Genomic DNA, 5,751 nt, shown 5'->3' on the forward strand with positions numbered 1-5,751 from the left:
CCCAGGAGGCAGAGCTTGCAGTGAGCTGAGATCCGGCCACTGCACTCCAGCCTGGGCGACAGAGCGAGACTCCGTCTGAAAAAAAAAAAAAAAAAAAGCTGGACGTGGTTGCTCATGCCTGTAATCCCAGCATTTTGGGAGACAGGTGGGCAGATCACGAGGTCGGGAGTTCAAGACCAGCCTGACCAAACAGTGAAACCCCCGTCTACTGAAAATACAAAAAATTAGCTGGGCGTGGTGGCATGCACCTGTAGTCCCAGCTACCTCGGGAGGCTGATGCAGGAAAATCGCTTGAACTTGGGAGGTGGAGGTTGCAGTGAGCCAAGATCACACCACTGTGCTCCAGCCTGGGTGACAGAGGGAGAATGCGTCTCAAAGGAAAAAAAAAAATAAGATAAAATCTTAAATAATTGGTAAGGTTATAAAAAGGTAACTTTGGGCCGGGCGCGGTGGCTCACTCCTGTAATCCCAGCACTTTGGGAGGCAGAGGCGGCAGGATCATGAGGTCAGGAGATCGAGACCATCCTGGCTAACATGGTGAAACCCCGTCTCTACTAAAAATACAAAAATTTAGCCAAGCGTGGTGGCGGGTGCCTGTAGTCCCAGTTACTCCAGAGGCTGAGGCAGGAGAATGGCATGAACCCGGGAAGGCGGAGTTTGCAGTGAGCCAAGATAGCGCCACTGCACTCCAGCCTGGGCAGGTAACAGAGCAAGACTCCATCTCAAAAAAATTTTTAAAAAGGTAACTTTGTAATTCCTGTGGCTCCAGCAACTGGAACTTTTTTTTTTTTTGAGGTGGAGTCTCGCTCTGTGGTCCAGGCTGGAGTGCAGTGGCGCCATTTCAGCTCATTGCAAGCTCTGCCTCCAGGGTTCACACCATTCTCCTGCCTCAGCCTCCCAAGTAGCTGGGACTACGGCTGCACCACCGCACCCAGCCGAACTCTTTCCTAGTAAGTGAAGAAGGCTGTCAGCGGAAAGTACCTGCAGGCCCCCTCTGCTGGGCACCAGAGAGCCCAGCAGCCCGTCCTCTAGGCTGGCAGTCCCTGGGTGGAGAGGCTCCCAGAGGGCACTTGGGATTCACGGAGCAGGGCCCAGCCGCCTTTGTTGCTCCAGGCAGGGTGCTGGTGTGTTTCTGATGCAACCAAGGGTACCCATCTGCCACCGCTGCAAGTGACAGTATGGCACTGTCTCCCTGGTGGGGTGACCTGGTGCTGTTTTAGGCTGCTGAAGTGGGTGTGATTGGCAGGCTGAACGGGGTGGGTTTGCCTGGCTTCATCCTCATCCCCCACTTCTCCCTGAAATAAATCAAGTTCTTCATAGACAAGCAAGTTCTTCACAAGCCCTAACCCTGCCAGCTGTCTTACAGAAGCCCCATTTAAAATGCTAGAGAGTTGAACTTGTCTTGGAGGCGTGAAAAGGAAAAAAGAATTAAAAATTAAATGCCAGAGAGTACCTGAGGCTCTTCCCCAGCGGGCAGTTTCTGGCAGGGAGGGGCTCCAGCAGCTGGGAGGCAGGACGCCAGCCTGCAGTGGCCTATCTTGGTTCCTGCACAGAATAAAGAAAGGCCGAGCATCTCAGCAGGGCTGCCACACCCCCGACTGCACTGCTTCCCTTTGGGAATTCCTGTTGGCTTCTGTGTCCTAGCCTGGCGTCCAGCTGACTGACAGAGCTGGCATGTGGGACCTGGGACCCTCTGGTGCCCCTTCCCCTTGGCTTTGGCCTGGAAGAGCCAGAGCTAAGGGGAGACTCCTTCCTGGGGCAGCCTGCCTGTCCCTTGGCCGGCATGGAGGCCACTGTCCCACTTTCTTAGCAAAACAGGAAATGAAAACGGGCGCCAACAACATGCACTTGGACGGCGGCACTGGCTAAGGCACTGTGGAAACAGGAGAATAATTCCACACTGGCTGAGCGAACTGCATTTTCAAACTTCCCGTGTCCAGGTCACCTGGCTCCGCCCCGCGTGCGCGGGCACACCTGTCGCAGGTGGACACAGGCAGTGGAGTGACTGCAGCTCGCTCTGGTTGTGGACTGTTCCTGCAGGGCCTCGGCCCTCCTTTGACCACACGGCGCGGGGCCGCCCCTGTGCTCCATGTCCCAGGGATGGAGGTCCCCCACCTCAATTTTACTCTAGCACGTGGCATGCACGTCCACACTTGAGCAGGACAAGGTTTCCGTTCTGTCCCCTGCGTGTCACGCACCTAGCAGAGGCTGGTCCTCCAGCAGGATGCGCGGGGGCGCGCTCTGCCCACGCAAAACGGAGACACTAAAGCGTCCTGGCGGGGCGCCCGCCCCCAGCCGGTCCTGGGAGCCTGAGTGACTGGGGCCAATAGAAGGGCGGGCCCCGGACCGAGGGCACCCGGGAAAGACCGTCCCTGCCCCTCCCATTACTCTCTGGCCTCGCCCTGTCACCTCCCCCGCCTTTCCTCGCTGGGTGACCTTGAGCAAATTACTTGGCCTCTCTGTGCCTCTAGCTCCCGCATGAAAAACGTGGACAATAAATGTACCAGGCTGTGGCTGGGTGCGGTGGCTCACGCCTGTAATCCCAGCACTTTGGGAGGCCGAGGTGGGCGGATTACCTGAGATCAGGAGTTCAAGACCAGCCTGGCCAACATGGTGAAACCCTGTCTACTAAAAATACAAAAAATGAGCTGGGTTCAGTGGTGTGCGCCTGTTAACTCCAGCTACTCTGGAGCCTGTGGCAGGAGAATCGCTTGAACCCGGGAGGCGGAACTTGCAGTGAGCTGAGATCACACCACTGCACTTCAGCCTGAGCTACAGAGTGAGACTTCATCTCAAAAAAAAAAAAAAAAAATACCAAGCTGCTCGGTAAGGATCTTGTGAGCTCAGAGTCCTAGTCATGTCAGGTGGTTACTGTTGATGATCCCCGCCCACCCTGGGCTCTCACCACCTCAGGGCCATGGGTCTTGCTGCTGCTTCTTCCTGAGAAACACTTGTCCCTGCTGTACCCCAACCCCTGCCTCCCCCCACCAATTCTGCTTCTAGTCCGTCTGCCCCACTAGAAGGTGAACACCTGACGGACTTCTGTTTCCACTGTTGAGTCCTCAGTGTGCCTGGCACATGGCTGGCGTCCTGGGAGGTCGCCCCTCGCCCCAAACCAGGTCAAACAGGAGACTATCATGTGAGCAGATCCAGACACTGGCCCCTACAGATGCCCCTGTCCTGGCTCTCAGCCTGGGCAGGGCCTGTGCCAGGTGCTGGCTGGAGGCTGGACAAGATGACCAGATGGCCTGCGACACCGATGTCCTTCACTGGGAGCCGCAGTCGCTCCCAGCCACCCTTTCCCCAGGCTCCCGGCCACTTCCCCTTGTGGATTCTGGGCAGACTTCGTTCACCCGGTTCACTGGAGCCAGGCCACCTGAAGTCCACTTCCCTCCCTCCTCAGCCTCCCCAGGAGTGACTGTACCCCAGTGCACCCCATCCTGCTCCACCCATCATGGCCTCCATTCCCCCTTCTCCCTCTACCCATCCCATCCCTGCCGGCCCCCAGAAGAGGATAGGTCCAGGTTTGGGGGGTTCTGAAGTAAACAACATGGGAGCCATCCTTAAAGAATACAAAAAGCAACGCAAAATGATGTGAAGAGTCCACCGGCCACCTTGAGCAATGGCAGCTCTGGGGCTGAGGAAGGTCAGGGCAGGGGATGCCACCCACTGCTGCCCTATCCCCGGGGCCTGATCAGGCAGGAGGGGGCCTTTCCTGATCCTGAATCCCTTGGAGGCAGACCCTCCTCCTGAGCACCATCTGGTAGGGACCCTCTACTCCTGCCCCAGCCCCCATGACAGCCTTGGACCCTTCTGTTCCTGCTGCTGGGACATCCCTTCCCTTTGATCTCAGCCCAAGCAAAACTGCCTCTAGCACCATTCCGGGTGCCCTAAGCAGCCCTTCCCAGCTTTGGCCTTAGTTATTGCCGGTCAGGTGTGGGTGTGAGGTCTTGGCCCCTGAATCTTCAGGGTCGTATCTGGGGCCTGCCCTGAGAAATTACACAACCTGTCAGCTGAAGGAAACCACAGCCCTGGTTTTGTTTTCTCATCTCTGAAATGGGGAAGCTCTCCTGCAGGCAGTGCCCAGGCCCAGGGTAGACAAAGGGTTTCCATGCCACAGACGGGGCAGCTGCTGGAGCTCCTACGCAGTGGGACACGTGAAGGGCGCCTGCTGTGTGACCTGGGGCCCACGACAGTCACTGGATGCCTCTGCAGAAACGGGTGACTGCCTCTACTCTAGAAGATTCTACTGAGGCTTGGCTCAGTGCCTGGCTTGTGTGTGTGCCATCTAGATCAAGCATTATTATGCTAATGATCATATCCAAAAACTCAGCTCAAGCATTATTATGTTAATGATCTTATCCGCCCCTCTCTCCCCCCTAAAGAAAAAGAACTGGGCAGCTCAAGGCCGCTTCTGTGGGTGTGGCTGGTGGTCACTTCAAACCAGTTGGGTTTGCAAAATAACCCGGGGAGAAGTTACAGAGCTTAAGAAATCCCCCAAGTTCCCATGATCCTTGCTTCCCTTTCCAGTCGCCCTTGGTGCTCTGTACTTCACTGTGGTACTGGACAGAAGAGCTGTGTTTTCCAGGAAGACTCGGCCAGGCCGTGTTTCGGGTCTCTGGATTCAGGTCCCAGGAGTCCTGACCAGAGAGCAGGTATGCGGGTGTGGGGAAGGGCTGCAGAGGACTCAGGTCCAAACGGACCCTGGGTCAGGTGATCCACATACGAATATAAACAGGGACTGAACCTCAGAAAACAATGGCTGGGCCAGGTGCAGTGGCTTAGGCCCATAATCCTAGTACTTTGGGAGGCGGAGGCAGGTGAAGTTTGAGACCCAGCCTGGGCAAAATGGCAAAACCTCCCATCTACCAAAAAAAAAAAAAAAGGCCGAGTGTGGCGGGACCTACCTGTAGTCCCAACTACTAGGGAAGCTGAGGTGGGAGGATCGCTTGCACCTGGGAGGTCAAGGCTGCAGTGAGCCGTGAGCCCCACTGGACTCCGGCCTGGGGGACGGAATGAGACCCTATCTCAGAAAAACAAAACAATGTCTGGCACCTGGGGCGCCAGCAGGTTAGAGCAGCCGGTGGTGTATTGCCAGTTTACCTGACAGTGACTCGAGAGCTGAGAACCGGGCACACGGCACATTGTCGGGATATCTGAGGCCGGAAGGCGCTGATGAGCAGCCACCAGGTCAGCAAGTGCGGGCTGGGTGGGGCCCGCAGTTCCCACAAACACTACAAAGTCCGCTCCTGTGGCTTCAGCCGCCTCCCCCAACTCCCCGGGTCCTCCAGCCTGTGGGGTGCGAAAAACACCACTTCCCGCTCCCCCTCGAGGAGCCCCGGGCCACCAGGGCCTCCCTCCACTGCCAACCTTGGGATCCCAGGCGTAGTAGACCCGAGGCCGCTGGCGGGCGTGCAAGGCGCACCTGGCCGCTAGAGGTGGGCGTGAGGCCAAGCGCGATTCCCGCAGGCGCAGGGCCGCCCTTCCCGCCTCGACGGACAAGCCCCGAGGGAGCGCAGCGCTGCCGCAGCTGCTCCAAGATTCGGTCCCCAAATCCGGCTCGGTCCACACCGTGTCACAGCCCGGTAATTAGGGAATCAGCGGCGGGCGGGGCCGGCTCTCGCGGGGCACCTGCGCTCCCCTGAGCCGGCCCACGTGGTCCGGGAAGTCCCGCCCGCGGTGGCAGTGAGTGGGGGCGGGACGCCGGCCAAGGGCTGGGGTCAGAAGGTCGGGGGAGCCCAGGCGTGGAGG

General features: G+C 57.9%; 1 protein-coding gene across 1 annotated transcript in view; it reads left to right on the forward strand.

Moving 5' to 3' along the window:
• Window positions 1-4,490: 4,490 nt before the first annotated feature.
• NADK (NAD kinase) overlaps window positions 4,491-5,751 on the forward strand; it is a 33,453-nt gene continuing 32,192 nt past the window's right edge. Inside the window, 1 exon segment of the mRNA XM_011931089.1 lies at window positions 4,491-4,655. The gene's annotated coding sequence lies outside the window, so the exon portion shown is untranslated.

Source organism: Colobus angolensis, unplaced genomic scaffold, assembly GCF_000951035.1.
Source record: "Colobus angolensis palliatus isolate OR3802 unplaced genomic scaffold, Cang.pa_1.0 Scaffold89, whole genome shotgun sequence".
Lineage (NCBI taxonomy): Eukaryota > Metazoa > Chordata > Mammalia > Primates > Cercopithecidae > Colobus > Colobus angolensis.